The sequence below is a fragment of the Salminus brasiliensis genome, chromosome 1, assembly GCF_030463535.1.
Source record: "Salminus brasiliensis chromosome 1, fSalBra1.hap2, whole genome shotgun sequence".
NCBI classification, from domain to species: Eukaryota; Metazoa; Chordata; class Actinopteri; order Characiformes; family Bryconidae; genus Salminus; species Salminus brasiliensis.
Genome location: NC_132878.1, coordinates 70,090,101 through 70,107,209, shown reverse-complemented (window position 1 = coordinate 70,107,209; position 17,109 = coordinate 70,090,101). Strand labels below are relative to the sequence as shown.

Below are 17,109 nucleotides of genomic sequence, written 5' to 3'. Positions count from 1 at the left end.
GTCATTCCCCAGCATGTTGTTTGGGTGGTTAAAGATCTTCTTAGGTGTAGTCACAGTCCAATACATGGTCTATACCACACAGTGAGCTGCTGGTCAGGACATTTTTTGTTGGCCCCACGTTGAAAGTAGTGAGAATGGAAGAAGGGGAGTTGCTCTCTTCATCTGCAGGAAGTGAAGTCACTGCAGGGATTTCTTAGACAAGTAAGACAAGTAAGTTGATTTACACTCTCCATTGACAGGTTGGTTTCTGTATCTCTGACATTTTCCCATTTTAACTGATGCTTTTCTTTCCACAAAAAACCAAATTAAACCACCCAGTCTCTCTGCTTCCGTCAGTGAGCTACAAGCAAGAAGTCATTAATATCAAATGCAATATTAGGTCTTTAAGGGATTCAGGAATGGAAACACCATGTGAGAACTCAGAAGGTTAACCAGCAGTGCAGTGTTAAGGTAGAGTTTTAAGAAGGTCTGTGAGAAAGGTGTTTTTCTCCACTGCCACCCTGGAGGGTGTGGAGCTCAGGCTCTGGGTTTGTGTGAGCTCTAACTCCAGCAGACCAGTGGTGTGTGTGTGTTGTGCTGTAGACTGTTGACAGGCTCCCCTCCTTGCTCTGATTTATAGCTATGTGAGAAACCAGTCGCCTGCCGGGTTTCAGACTTACCAAAATAAACTGCTCCTACGCTCAGGATTACTATCGATCCACACCCCGTTTTCACCCACCTCTGAAAAACAGCAGGTTTTCTGTCAAAGAGGGCAGCCTCCTTTACTTTCTTTCTTTTTACCTTTCTTTCTTGTTTGTGATTATTCCCTATGTTTTCTCTTTCCTTTACTCTTGGTGATCCCACGTTCCCCATTTTGTGATGTACAGAAGGATGTGATGCACACTTATGCTAGCTTTATGTTAGCTTTTGCTTCTGGCTTAGTACACTGTAAATTCTAATAGCTGTTATGACTTACATAAATAAGTCAACTTTACTTTTAGGGTGTGCCTCCTGTTTGGGCAGTTAAACTTTGAGTAAAACTTGCACCTTTCCCATTGTTTCCTGGTACCATTTATTTGCATACCATTTATTTGCCCACCCCCCACTTACCATCAATGTGTAGTCATTCCCCCAGGCTACATCTTTATGTGTTCACTTATACGTTATTTTCTGAGATAGCTGTCTGGTCTGTTCTATTGGCTGTAAGAGCAAGTTACCACTTTGTCTGCTGTTACGTGTGGCTTTATGTTGCTACAGTGACCACTCATGCATTAAGGCAGATGGCTTTAATACAAATGCCATTGGATGTGTGAAATACTTTTTAAAGCAATTGGTTTGCATGGTGTTACCAGATAAATTAGGTTGCTGTTCTAGTAAATACAACTGACACATTCTAAGCTGCAGGAATGTTACATTAGTCAGGCCAACTTAAAAAAGTGTGTTATCCGGAAGAAATACACAGTTGGTTTATTTAGTTTAGTTGAAAGAGTAATTCTGAGTAGTATATGCTAAGTCAGTAGTATGGAAGTATAGAAGTACTCTATACAAGTCAATGAAACTCAAGTGTAAGTAAAGTTTACTAAAAAGCATTGCTTAGTACAACATACAATACCCATACCTGCTTTGTTTTTTAAAGGCAATCCGATTGCATGCTAATTTGATTTTACAGTGTAGTACCAGACACATGTGCCTTAGTTGTACCCAAAGCTTTGTGCACTGAAGGTATTAGTAACTAGAAAGCATAACAGCATTATTGAAAGTCTATTTGTGTTGGTGCTACACACTCGGGTGTCACAACATTTGGAATAAGAGCTTTTTCAATACAAAAGATACACTTAGACTCACTACATTCAATAGGGTCAGACGTTCCTCAAACTCAATAGGTCAGTGGCTCCTTTGACTCAGTAGGATCAGTGCTTTCTCAGACTCAATAGGGTCAATGATTCCTTAGACTTAGTAGAGTCAGTGGTTCCTCAGACTCATGAGGAACAGTGATTCCTCAAACCCTGGTTCCTCAAGCTCAATATGTCAATGATTCTTTAGACTCAGTCGAGTCAGTGTTAGTCGAGTCAGCGTTATGGCGTTATGCCCATATTTGTCACTCCTGGGCTGAGCTTGTAGACTTAAATGGTGAAACTGTGTTCAGAACCCTGTATGCCTTGTTCTGTGTACATTTACCTTCTGTACATCAAATGATCCAGAGTCAGTGGTTTTATAGACCACTCTATAGGGTCACTGGTCTCACAGATATGACTCTCAGTAGGGCCAGTGGTTCCTCATACTCCGTATAGAACGCATTCATTTGAAGGGGTGTCCACAAACATTTGGACATGTAGTGTATCTCTTGGATTGGTGAAACAGGGAGACAATGATTGTTCCATTATTTTTCTAGTGAAAATAAGGAGCACTAGGACCTGGGGGGACTTTATGGCTTGGACAGCTGAGAGGAGGCAAGCAGGAGAGAGAGAGGGAAAGACATAGAGAGAGAGAGAGAGAGAGAGAGAGAGAGAGAGAGAGAGAGAGAGAGAGAGAGAGAGAGAGAGAGAGAGAGAGAGAGAGAGAGAGAGAGAGAGAGAGACGGGTAACCCAGCTGCTGTGGTGGAGAGTGTGTGGCGGAAATGGAGCGGTTTATCTGTGGGGACTGAGCTGAGGATCAAGAGGAGAACTGCATGTGGAAGGAAGGGTGTGTTTAGAAAGAAGCAGGATTAAAAGGTGAGTCTAATGTTGATCTCGAGTGTGTGTGTGTGTGTGTGTGTGTGTATGTGTCGGTCAGGGTGTGTAAGATGAGGAGGCAGAGCGGTGTGTGGTGTGTATGCTGGTAGCAGTTGAATGTTTGTGTGAAGGAATGTGGACATGTGTTATCACTAAAACTCGAGAGGAACACTTTCCTCTCTAGTGTGCTGTGTGCGTGTGTGCGTGTGTGTGTGTGTGTGTGTGTGTGTGTGCGCGTGCCCGAGTGTGTTAAAGGGTGTTTTCCCTCAGTCTGGAGCTGGGTGGAAGGTGCTGCTGGTGTTTATCTGGAGAAAAGTGAAAGCACGGCGGCTGTTTCGTCCTAAGGGAGTTTTACTGGAATTAGATACAGAATCTTACACTTTAAAATGTGTGCATTTGTCCAGAGAACTGTATGTGTGTGTGTGTGTGTGTATGTGTGTGTGGTGGTGTTGTGGGTCTGTAAGGAAGTTTCTTGCTGAATGTGGAGGATTTGGGGCTGCGTTGTTGAAGCAGAGAGCCAGCAGTCTGGGTGATATCCTGCCAGACAGAGACAGATAAGCATTCCTGAGGTGTGTGTGTGTGTGTGTGTGTGTGTGTGTGTGTGTGTTATTACATATAGGTACTTACACATATAAGACATATATACACATTCACAGCAGCTCTGACAATTTGAGCCGTGGAGTCCACAAGACTTCAGAAGGTGTCCTGTGGTATCTGGCACCAAGACGTTAGCAGCAGATCCTTTAAAGTCCTTTAAGTTGTGAGGGGGACCTCCAGGTGCCCATGACCCTGTCGCCGGTTCACTGCTTTGATAGGTACTGACCACTGCATACCAGAAAAACCTCACAAGCATCAGAATCTGACTTTACTTGCTGCATATCATATTCCACCCGTTGACAGATGCCACTGTTTGTCACTCCACCTGTCAGTGGTACTAATGTTATGGCTTTTTGTGTGATATGATTGGCGTGTGTGTGTATGTATATATGTACATATAATTACATTACATATGAATGTAACTACTTCTCAGAGGCAGTTGAGCCAAAGCACAGCAACGGCAGAGTGGAGTGTGTTATGCCCGCCAGCGTCTGTCTAACTGGCGTGTGTGTGCATGTGTGCAATCATGCAATGGCTTGTGTGTGTCTGAAAGCTCAATATGTGCATGAATGTACATTGATAGGAGCGTATTTTGCCTGAGCTGGAGTTATATGTAGAGCATGTTTGTGTACAAGACAGCACACATGCAAGCCAGTTATGAGCATGGTCACTGGTGTGTGTGTGTGTGTGTGTGTGTGCATAAATGTGTGTGTCAGTTTCCCTGCCTCTCTCTGTGTCCTTGAACTTATTTGAAGAGCTGAACAGCAGTGTGTGGAGAGGTGCATTGCTTGAGCGCTGGTGTGTGTATGTGTGTGGTTGTGTAAGGAGCAGTTTCTGGAGTGTGTTGTTAAAGGTGATTGTGACATTTCTCCAAAATCTAAATCTGTATAATGAAATGGTTATGATGTAAACATAGACTGTAATTGTTGTGAAATGCTCCGTTGTAAAAAAACGTAAGAAACGTTCACAGAGGTGGTGAATAAAACAAGGTGTCTGAAGAGTTTAATGTTTAAAAGCAGAATCACAGAAATGATTACAAATGGTTAATGACATGGTTATTAAAGGTAAAGGTAAAGGTGCAGGTATTTGTCACTGTATGGTGTACAGCGAAATGTGTCCTCCGCATTTAACCCATCTGGTAGCGAACACACACTCACACACACACACACACACACACACGTGTTAGGGGCAGTGAGTACACACACACCCAGAGCGGTGGGCAGCCAACTCCAGCGCCCGGGGAGCAGAGAGGGTAAAGGGCCTTGCTCAAGGGTCCAACAGTGGCAGCTTGCCGAGCCCGGGAATCGAACCCACAACCCTGTTATCGACAGCCCGGTGCTCTAACCGCTGAGCCACCACTGCCCCAATACACTGCTAGTCTTTAAATGATTTTGGGTCTAAAACTGTTCAAAATCATTTTATGTTGAAGGGATACGTGATGGGTGTCGTGTTGCAAAATAAGGAATTGAAATGAAAAAACTTCTTCTAAAAATCTATTTTTGACCTCCTCTTATTTATTATTATTGTTGTTGTGCATGTTTCTATAGCTGTATGTAAAGCCTGAGGTGATGTGACTGAGGTATATTTGTCCATGGATGTGAGTCAGGATGTGAAGCCTTTGTCTCTCAGATGTGTAGGGCTGCGATGTCATCATTGGTTCAGGGCCATTATGTAATTTTCATTGAGGGAGATGATGTAAGCACAGTGTGTTTTTCTCTTGCTGTTAAAGTGAAGTCATATTTGGAGCTGGTGAAGGACTGAAAGAGTTCTTAAACATGACGGCAGTGATTAACTAAACAGCAGCCTTATGGAATTCCCCCAAAATTCACTTTAGAGGGGTATTGTGGTTGTTTGATTGTTTTGCATTAAGACATCTTTGGTGCTTATGTCTTGTTTGTTTACATTAGAAGAAAATACATAAGTACTTAAGTATGGGTACTATATCACAATCTATCTCGATTAAAAGAACAGAAACTGTACTATAGTAAAAGTATGGGTACTGTATCACAATCTAACTCAATTTAAAAAAGCAGAAACTGTACTCTAGTGAAAGTATGGGTACTGTATTACAATCTAACTCAATTAATAGAGCAGAAACTGTACTATAGAGAAAGTATGGACACTGTATCAAAATCTAACTCAATTAAAAAGATCAGAAACTGTACTATAGTGAAAGTATGGGCACTGTCTCACAATCTAACTCAATTAAAAGAGCAGAAATGGTACTATAGTAAACGTATAGGGACTATATTAAATTCTAACTTGATTAAAACAGCAGAAACTGTACTATAGTGAAGGTATGAGTACTGTCTCACACTCTAACTCAATTAAAAGAGCAGAAACTGTACTATAGTGAAAGTATGAGTACTGTCTCACACTCTAACTCAATTAAAAGAGCAGAAACTGTACTATAGTGAAAGTATGGGTACTGTCTCACACTCTAACTCAATCAAAAGAGCAGAAACTGTACTATAGTGAAAGTATGAGTACTGTCTCACACTCTAACTCAATTAAAAGAGCAGAAACTGTACTATAGTGAAAGTATGGGTACTGCCTCACACTCTAACTCAATCAAAAGAGCAGAAACTGTACTATAGTGAAAGTATGAGTACTGTCTCACACTCTAACTCAATTAAAAGAGCAGAAACTGTACTATAGTGAAAGTATGGGTACTGTCTCACACTCTAACTCAATTAAAAGAGCAGAAACTGTACTATAGTGAAAGTATGGGTACTGTCTCACACTCTAACTCAATTAAAAGAGCAGAAACTGTACTATAGTGAAAGTATGGGTTCTGTATTACAATCTTACTCAATTAAAAGAGCAGAAAGTGTACTATAGTGAAAGTATGGGTACTGTCTCACAATCTAACTCAATTAAAAGAGCAGAAACTGTACTATAGGGAAACTAAGGGCAGTGTCTCACAATCTATAATCCAAAACTATAGTCCAAAATGCTTGTAGACACGCCATCTAATGAATGCATTTCGAAAGTCTTCTCTGGTCAGTAGAGTTACTTTAACAAAAGCAGGATAAACATTTTTTTAATCGCTTTGAATTTGGAAGAAACAAGGAATTAGCAGACGTACCGATGCCTTTGTCCATGTAGTGCATATATTGGTACTGTATCACAATCTAAAACAAATCAGCTCTCTGAACTCCACTCTGCTGAAAAAAAAACATCATTGACCAGCATGAATTTCATGCTGATCTAAGCTGTTTTTTGCTGGTGTGATGCTGGTGCAGTGAGCTACATATCAGCATTCAAATAGAAATGTTGGTTTTTGCTGGTGACCATGTTTAACAAGACAGAGAGGTTGATCAGTGATTGGCAACACAAAGAGGTGTATAGTGAGTATTTTGATGGTGTCCATAAGATATATGGAGTAAGGAGTTACTTTTTTTTTCTCTTGAAAAGGTGAATGAGTAAAAATACTTTACAGTACTCATGGGATCACAATATTTTTCAAAGCACAATTACTTTTGCACCTATGCTATGACGCTAATGTAGCTAACATCTAATGAAGGCTAAGCTGAGAGACACTAGCATGCTGCTCACTGCATGCCAACATTTTTACACACTCTCCTCAAACTGTGTGAGTGAGTCATTCAGTAATTGTATGTCATTCAGTAATCTTATTTAGTTTCTGACACTGTTATCTTTAAACAGACCTGCAATATATGGAGCATAATGTAAGTCAGCTTGAGTTCTATCGCTCCAGCATCAGGTTGATATCCCCCCCCCCCTTTGGTCCTTTCAGACCATCCCAAGTGCTACAAACCTCAGAAAACATACAAAAGTAACCTGCCAGAGTAAAGTCTCTAGTGGTGGCTGAGGAGCACTTATCTAAGCAGATCAAGAGCCACCCATATTCCTTGTCTCTCCTGTCAAACTACATCATCAATTTAATGTGTTGAAGTCTGAAAGCTCACTCAGTGTGTCTTTCCTGAACGCTCAGGCTTCTCAACATGGAATACACAGCTGAACTCTACTCAGAAAACATACTATTGTTAAACTAAACAACTGATTTAATTCCAGAGCCGTCCTCTGTTATTCTCTTTCTGCTGCCGTCATTATGCAAGTTCTATTTGTGCTAGAGGCGATTTCTGCTTAGTCAGTCAGAATGACAGTGTGGATCATACAAACGTTTTAGAGTGGCCCTACAGTTCTTGTCACATATTGCAGTGAGTAGTCTGTCAGAATGACTGTGTGGATCGTATGAACATTATAGAACACTATAGAAGTGTTATAGAGCACCTCCTGTGTTTCCTGTACTGCACTACAGTCTGTGAGAATGATTGTGGATCGTATGACCATTATAGCGCATTATAGAGCGCTCCTTACACTTCCTGTAGTGTATTACAGTATGTCATAATTACTGTGAGGGTCATATGGCCATTACAAAGCATTATAGAGTATCCCCTATACTTTCTGTGTACTACAGTCTTCCAGAATGACTTTGTGCACCCAACATATTTCCCATGGTATATGGTGACTTTAATCATGCAAGTTTGTGCTTTCTAAATTTGACCAGGTCCTTGACTTTGTGACTTGTGGATCAAACACACTGGATCTTGTTTACATCTTGACAAGCATCTGTGACACATACAAGGCTCAGCACTCTGAGACTGTTTTGATGCACGAATTGGACAATTCAAGAAGGCTGCTACACTAAACGACTCAACTGATCTGGGGAAAAATATACAGTGTCTGTGACAGTCTACATCAGCAATAAAGAGCAGCCTTTCGTCCACCCTGGATCCACAAAGGATGGCATATCTTCTGCGGTTGACCTCTCACTGACCCTCTTGTACAGAAAAAAGAGCTATGTGAGAATGCTGTTCATATACTGTAGTTCAGCATTCAAAGCAATGTTTCCTTAGTAATTTATAGAAAAGAATATAGCTTAAAATTAAAGCTATAGTTTTAAATAGCTTAAAACTAAGCTTACTGGACTTGATGTCCTCCCTCTGCAAATTGATTCTGGGCATCTTGACTGGGAGACCTCGGCCTGGCAGGATTGGGGACCACCACCAGGAACACCACCATACTGAAAACAGAAGTTCCCTAAGGCTGTTTACTCAGTCCCCTGCTATTCACATTGCTGACCCATTACTGAACTGCAATGCACAGCTCAAATCACATCATCAAGTTTGCTGATGATACTACAACAACGAAGAGTCAGCATACAGGGAAGAGGTGGAACAGCTTGACAACTGCAGATTGTTGGTATCTCTTATTGTTGGTAAAATGAAATGTTCCTGTTCCAATATTTACAAGTTATAATGAGACGTAACTCTTGAACTTGAGTCTTCATTTATGTCACTGGTATATCTATTGGATCTCTTCTATGTAGAAACTCAGAACTACTGTTTAATCTTCATTGTAAGCGTCTCTTACTTATATCCTTTGTAGTTTCTTCCTCCTGCTCTTAAGATAGTTCTCCTAATGCAGTTTCCTTTTGTGTACAGTAGGGGCCTGCTCCTGCATTTCTGGACACCTGAAGAAAAAGGTTCATTAGTTTAACCTGAAAAACTGTTGTTTATCCTAAATACATGCAGTGGCAAGCAAACTTTTGGGCACCCCTGGTCAAAATGCCTGTTGCTGTGAATAGTTAAATGAGTAGAAGGTTAGCTAAATGAAACATGAAGCATTCTTTTCAGCATTTGTTGAATAATAATGAATGTTAATGTAATCAAGAAATAGCAGATTGTTATGAAATGGCAGAACAGTGTAGGTCACACTGAGGTTAAACAGTAACAGATTGAGGGGTGAGCTGTAACCTTCACCAAAAAGTCTGGTAAATCCACACAAACACAGTTAATTCAGGATAGCTCTATACTGTTTGAAGCAGACAAGCGTAAAAACCTAAACACATGAAAAATAATTGTGTTTAAATAAATGTGGTCAGTGAGAAGAGGCTGCTGTGTCGAACACTGGCAGTTATTCTACACCACAAAGTAGAACAACAAATATCAGCCCATCAAACTCAACCAGACTTTATTTCCATCACATCTACAGAATCTTCCTGATCAACCTGTTTCCAAAACATTAGCTGTTGTGAATGTACATGGGTGGTCTAGCATTGTTTACTTTTAGGGTCTTAGTTTACATATTTAGTAGCAGTGTGTCAAACCAACCTCACTGTGTGGAGGCAGCACCCTGTTAAAAAAGTTCTATTAAGAACCCTGTATAAGAGTTTATACTTTTTTTAGACTTATCTTTTTTAATACTTTTATCTTAATACATATATATATATATTTACAAAATAATAAACACACACACACATATATATATATATATATATATATATATGTGTGTTTGTGTGTGTGTATAAAAAAAAATTCTTGAGGAAAAACAAACAGTGGTGTGCCGAAGTAAACGCTGAAATAAACACCAGCATGAAACTGCAGTTTGCACAGCAGTTGGCTTTTGCTTTGGTTTCAGTTCTCTCCAATGATGTCTTAAACACAGAACCAGTTACGCCAACAGATTCAGTTGCAGTCATTTACCAAATATGTACCCATTTTATATATAAAGCTGTTTCTTGCAGACATGCCTATATTTACTCAGTGCAGTGGCTCTGTCTTTTGGCGTCTGCAAGGCCCACGCTCTGTCTGGACGCTCTCTGCTCCGTCTTGGTCCGTGCGTGGGTCTGTTCTTTGGCACCATGAGGGGAAAAAATACCTTAGTGTATGATGTCAGTGCAGCAAGCACGATGCTGAGTTTGGTCTGTAAGGGCTCGGGAGACAGGGCCGAGTTAGAGCGTGGAAAAACAGCCATGTTTACATTATTGCCTTATTGCTGAATTCAGATTTTTTTTCTCCAGACTTGATCTGATTTCTCTAGTTCACTTTTTTATAGGCATTCAGATTTGACAGCTCTCATTACGGTTTGGCATGACAACGTATAAGATATGCATCTGATCTAGGAGGAAAGTTTATCAGATCACAGTGGAAAAGATCACATGGTCCTGAATGAGTTTATAGGAGAATGTGTACCATTGATTGAAGAGTTTCATTGATTTGACAAACAAATAAATAATTTCAGGAGGATTGTCATTTGCAAGGTGCCAAAAACAATAATATAATACTTAAAAGGAAAAAAGCAAACAAACAAAAATATTAAGACAATAATAAAATAAAACAATTATAGTCAAAAAGCAACAAGCAGCATTTATATATGTGTATCTTCTGAGAAGGCTTTATACTAGATTTTTGAACTGCTGTGAGGAGAATTTCAGGTCAGGTACTAATGATAGAGGATTAGTTCTGCCACTTTGTCAGCAGTGGGTGCACTTTAAATCATCTAAGCACCTAAATTGACTTCAGTAAATTATATTTAAATAGTATAGAAACTTAATAAAGTTGGAAGTGAACATCTGCAACAGTTTGCAGTATGCAGTATTTTGATTTCCCTCTGTATTGCTGCCCATCCGAGCCAGTCTGCAAAATGGATTCTGCTAAACATTCTTCTAAACCGAGCATACCCCTACATATATGTATCCTTGTTGACTATGTATTTTGAGGGAAGACCACTGCTTATAACTGCAGAGGCCAATCAGACAAACATTATTCAGACAAGGAGATGTCCTCCCACAGGCCTTCGCTTTCCTTTGCTTCTCAAAACAGAGAGCATGCCTACATTGTAATTGTGTGGTGTTGTTTTTTTTTTACTTCTGAATGACGCTTATACATTTTTCCATGATCATCAACTCTATTTCTTACGATGTTTTGTTTCTGTGAATTTAAGGCTGATATATGTAAATTATGCTTTTATGAATGCTTTATTCTGATTGGCTGCCCTGTATTGTGTTCAACACATGACATCCCGGAGACCTACAGTGGGGAGAACAAGTATTTGATACACTGCTGATTTTTCAGGTTTTCCCACTTGCAAAGCATGTAGAAGACTGTAATTTTTATCATAGGTACTCTTCAACTGTGAGTGATGGAATCTAAAACAAAAATCCAGAAAAATACATTGTATGATTTTTAAATAATTAATTTCCATTTTATTGTGGGAAATAAGTATTTGATACACCAGAAAAAGAAACTTCATATTTGGTACAGAAACCTTTGTTTGCAATTACAGAGATGAGACGTTTCCTGTAGTTCTTGACAAGGTTTGCACACACTGCAGCAGGGATTTTGGCCCACTCCTCCATACAGATCTCCTCCAGAGCCTTCAGGTTTCGTGGCTGTCGCTGGGCCACACGGACTTTAAGCTCCCTCCAAAGATTTTCTATTGGATTCAGGTCTGGAGACTGGCTAGGCCACTCCAGGACCTTAAGATGTTTCCTACGGAGCCACTCTTTAGTTGCCCTGGCTGTGTGTTTTGGGTCGTTATCATGCTGGAAGACCCAGCCACGACCCATCTTCAGTGCTCTTACTGAGGGAAGGAGGTTGTTGGCCAAAATCTCACGATACATGGCCCCATCCATCCTTCCCACAATACGGTGCAGTCGTCCTGTCCCCTTTGCAGAAAAGCATCCCCAAAGAATGATGTTTCCACCGCCATGCTTCACGGTTGGGATGGTGTTCTTGGGGTTGTACTCATCATTCTTCTTCCTCCAAACATGACGAGTGGAGTTTAAACCAAAAAGTTCTATTTTTGTCCCATCAGACCACATGACCTTCTCCCATTCCTCCTCTGGATCATTCAGATGGTCATTTGCAAACTTCAGACGGGCTTTGACATGCGTTGGCTTGAGGAAGGGCACCTTGCGTGCACTGCAGGATTTTAATCCTTGACGGCGTAGAGTGTTACTGATTGTTTTCTTTGAGACTGTGGTCCCAGCTCTATTCAGGTCATTGACCAGGTCCTGCCGTGTAATTCTGGGCTCATTCCTCACCTTCCTCAAGATCATTGATGCTCCACGAGGTGAGATCTTGCATGGCGCCCCAGACCGAGGGAGATTATCCGTTATTTTGCATTTCTTCCATTTTCTAATAATTGCACCAACAGTTGTTGCCTTCTCACCAAGCTGCTTGCCTATTGTCCTGTAGCCCATCCCAGCCTTGTGCAGGTCTACAATTTTATCCCTGATGTCCTTACAAAGCTCTCTGGTCTTGGGCATTGTGGAGATGCTGGAGTCTGACTGTTTGAGTGTGTGGACAGGTGTCTTTTATACAGGTAACGAGTTCAAACAGGTGCAGTTAATACAGGTAATGAGTGGAGAACAGGAGGGCTTCTTAAAGAAGAAGTAACATGTCTGTGAGAGCCAAAATTCTTACTGGTTGATAGATGATCAAATACTTATTTCCCACAATAAAATGGAAATTAATTATTTAAAAATCATACAATGTATTTTTCTGGATTTTTGTTTTAGATTCCATCACTCACAGTTGAAGAGTACCTATGATAAAACAGTCTTCTACATGCTTTGCAAGTGGGAAAACCTGAAAAATCAGCAGTGTATCAAATACTTGTTCTCCCCACTGTAAGTGAAAGTAAGCTTCAGTCATATAGCAATCAGGTTCATGTATTGTGATGTGATGAATACATTTAGTCTTGCATAAATGTGATCTGATGATTGTGTCTGGGGTTGTGACCTCACACCCATGTGATTAATGATCTTTAGTCATATTTCTCGGGTAATGGTTGTGACATCACAACCACACAAGGTATAAACTTCAGTTGTTTATCGATATCGTCATATAGGGATGTGGTCAAGGTTCTGACTTTACAACTGCGCAATGAGTGATCTTCAGTTTGATATTACGAGTGAAGGGCACATTTGAATGCTCTGGTAATGTTTGCAGAACTATGTTATTCTATAAAAGCGAGAATGATTTCCTTTGATATGGGCCCTTTAATGAGAGTGAAGCCTGGAGCAGAGCGAGAGGGCTGCTGCAAGCAGACTTTGCTGACTCCGCAGGCTCATGCTATGAAATCACTCAGGGGAAGCAGAGATTCACATGAGTGCTGCAGTGCTGGCTTCTTTTGCACCCTTCTGTTAGGCCTCTTTTACTGACCTATACAGGTGTGTTAGGCGGACTAAAGAGCAGGTCAGCTGTCACACAAGAGGGAATCCCTGAGTGTGAAAGGAAAGAGTCCTTCATTCAGCGAATGTTCACAGAATATTCTGTGGCTCTGCTGCACTGTTGGGGTGTCTGCCCAAAGTAGCAGGACAAGGATGAGGGAGCAGGGTCAGATTACAGAGAACAGAATGTCCAGTAGAAGCAGACAGTGGAGCACAATAGACATATTTCCTCCTAGGAATGTCCTGATCCGATCCAGTGACTCGGGATCAGGCAGATCCGGGCAGTTTTTAATGGAACATGTATCTGCTTTTAAAGCTTGTTATGCTTCCTATCCTTGACGTTGTTGTACCAGTGTACCCTCTGGTGTCCTCTAAGTGCCCTTAATAGACATGATTTCAGGTGCCGCCTGCTGTAGTGAGAAACTCGAAAAACTACCCTAGATATTTGTGACCTTATTTTGTTGAACAAAACAATAAAAAGCTTTACTTTAACTCATAAGTATGCGGACGACCAGTTAGCCGCCAAAACAAGGCAGAAGTTGTGCTCTTGCTCAAACTTTCCGTTCCACCTTAAATGCTGCAGCAGCTCCTTTCTACTGTTGAAATTTACACAATTACTGCTGCAGTAGTTAAAGTGGAATGGAGAGTTAGAATTAGAAACCTTGTTTTGGCTGCTAACTGGGAAAGCCACCGCACATATCAGTTTTGTTAATCAAAATGAGCTCACAAATGGACCATGTTTAGGGACTTCAGCCTACTTCAGTTTAGCTTAGCCCAGAGCCAGACGCAAGAACAAACAGTACAAAGAACAGCAGTTGAAAAGCTGTGTTAGTTAATATGTTAGTCAGTTAAATATGTTAGTGTATTTTCTGCTGTCTGTGCTGTTTAATGCACACATTTCACATGAGTAATTGATCATCAGCAGCTGTCAGCTGTCAACGTGTGTACCAAAGTGATCTGACTGCACTATTTTAAAGGAACTAAAAGCTGAATGGTCAGATCAGTCAGACTGGATTCTAATATATTAAACGCTATGAAGTTTAGAATGTCTATATAAAATATGGTGATTTTACTAGTGTTAGTTAACAGCACTTCTTACCTAAGTTGTGAGGCTGTATTATTTATATAAACACAAATAGTGGTTCTGATCGGTATCGGCTAAATTAGGTTACGTGGATCGGATCAGGGCAAAAAAGCATCTCTATTTTCTCCCCTTGTAGTAATGTAAGCACCTATCAGGAAACAAACCTTGTAGGTGTTTAAATCACTATTGGACCAAAAACATCAGTCTGTGCTTTTAACAGTAGCTTAGAAAAAGTTAGATCATTATTTAGGCCAAACCTGATCTTCAGACCAAAGGAGATACTCTGATGAACATGAGCTTCAGGGGTGAAGATCAATCAGATCAAGAGAAACTGACAGAGTTAGAATTCTTCACAGTGGTGGTAAATGGAATCAAATGTCTGAAGCTCTAAAAACTCTCTCACAGAAATGTATTACACTAAATGGTTATGAATATGCTGGCTGATAATAAGCCACTGAGTTTACCAGAGTTTACGAAGATTTTGGGTCATATTTTAAAAATCCACTCATGGTGGAGCTCCTTAAAGAAGTATAATAGTAAGATGTATTTTTTGAGGTGTGCCATTACTTTACCATCATCAGCATTCCAGACAAAACTCAGAAGAAACATGTGGCTTCACCGAAAATAATTGCTGTATTTATGGTGTTGCCATGACAACACCTGCTTCCTATCACTACCAGTGAAAAGAAATCAGAGTTTGTTAGGTTCTCTACACTGAAGCACAATTTCACATTCCTTAAACACTCAATTATGCAGAGAATTTAAAATAAATTGAAAGGATCAGCGAAAAAGTCAAAAGTGAGCAGACTCTTGTTGTGTATGTGTTTGCAGTACTGAGCTCTACACGCCTCTCCTCAGTATCTGTGGATTCAGGCTTTGTTCTCTTCGCCCTCTGTCTGATCACCACTCCATCATCTTTTACTGCACCTCCTCTGACAGCTCCTGTCAAACATTGTTTTCAGCAGCGAGTGTCAGCTTCAGTGTGGACGACCCTTAGACAGCGCGTAGGTGAAAAGAGAAGCAGCTAAATCAACACAACACACAAAGACTGTGTTCACGTTTCAGGGCTCAGGTGGACCACATGTCATCAAGTGTGAACACATGATCTTTTCCATTTGGGTCTGATTGAATTTTGTAGGCGCTTCTCCATCAGATATGTGTCCGATACATGGTAACAACTGTAACAACTGAGGGTTAATCACAATCAACTGAGGGCTAATCATTTGCATGTTTGATTTGATGAGTGTTTCCACCCATTTCACCCATATTATATATAAAAAGTTGGCATAATCAAATGGTTAAGGTGTAAACAAAGTCAAATTAGAGTTGTTTGGTGTGAAATGCTAGAGAAACTTCAGAAAGAAAATAAACGATGCAATGTTGAACCTATAAAATAGTGATCTTATAAGACATTATAAGCTTTTAAAGTAATATTTTCAGTGCCTTCTGCAGACTGCATTGAATGGCACTATATACAGTTGAAACCAGAAGTGTACATACACTATATAAAAAGACACATATGCATTTTATTTCCCACTGTCTGATTAAATTAGAATAAACCTTTCCCATTTTAAGTCAATTAGGATTATCAAACTTATTTCTATTTGCTAAATGCCAGAATAATGAGAGAGGGATTTTTTAAGACAACTTTTATTACTTTCTTCAAAGTCAAAAGTTTAAATGTATTTCATTAGTATTTTGTACTATTGCCCTTAAACTCTATGGCTTGGGTCAAACGTTTTAGATATCCTTCCACAAGCTTCTCACAACATTTGGCAGGAACTTTGGCCCATTCCATTACTGGTGTAATTACCGTGTCCGTAGGCCGTCTTGCTCACACATGCCTTTTTTAGTTTTGCCTATACATTTTCAATAGGATTGAGATCAGGGCTTTATGATGGCCACTCCAAAACACTGACTTTGTTCTCCTTAAGCCACGTGGTAACCAGTTTGGCAGTATGCTTTGGGTCATTGTCCATTTGGAAGACCGATTTGCTATAGCTTTAACTTCCTGGCTGATGTCTTGAGATGTTGCTTCAGTATTTCCTCATAATGTTCTTTCCTCATGATGCCATCTATTTTGTGAAGTACACCAGTTCTTCCTGCAGCAAAACAACCCCACAACATAATGCTGCCACCCCCATGTTCACAGTTGGGATGGTGTTCTCAGGCTTGCAAGCTTCCCTATTTTTCCTCCAAAAGTAACGATGGTCATTATGGCCAAACAGCTCAATTTTAGTTTCATCAGCCCACAGCACGTGTCTCCAAAAATTAAGGTCTTTGTCCCTGTGTGCATTTGCTTTAGGTGTGCCTTAAAATACATCAACTGGTGTGTCTCTAATTAACTCAGATGTTGCCAATAAATCAGAAGCTTCCAAAGACATGATATCACCATATGGGCTGTCCCAAATTGTTTAAAGGCATAGTAATCCTAGTGTATTTAAACTTTTGACTTTTTGACAGGTTTGGAACTCTGCAGTTATTGAGGCAGCAGAGTATTGGTGACTTTAATGCACTATGCTCCACAGCATTTGGCAACCCTCCTCTGTAACTTTACACGGTCTGCCACGTCATGGATGAGATGCTGCGGTTCCTAAATGTTTCCATTTTCAATAATAATACCACAAACATGGGCTTATAGAACAGACTATGTGCTTGCAGTGCAAAGGGATGAATGCAATCAAATCTTTCAGCAATGTTCGAACAATAGAACAGAAGAGTAGAGATTATTATTGCAGCAAAGGTGGACAGA

At 40.3% G+C, this 17,109-nt stretch overlaps 1 protein-coding gene across 1 annotated transcript in view; it reads left to right on the top strand.

Moving 5' to 3' along the window:
- Positions 1-2,563: 2,563 nt before the first annotated feature.
- Positions 2,564-17,109, top strand: part of ches1 (checkpoint suppressor 1) — a 39,880-nt gene continuing 25,334 nt past the window's right edge. Inside the window, exon 1 of the mRNA XM_072688328.1 lies at positions 2,564-2,691. The gene's annotated coding sequence lies outside the window, so the exon portion shown is untranslated. The remainder of the gene's footprint in view (positions 2,692-17,109) is intronic.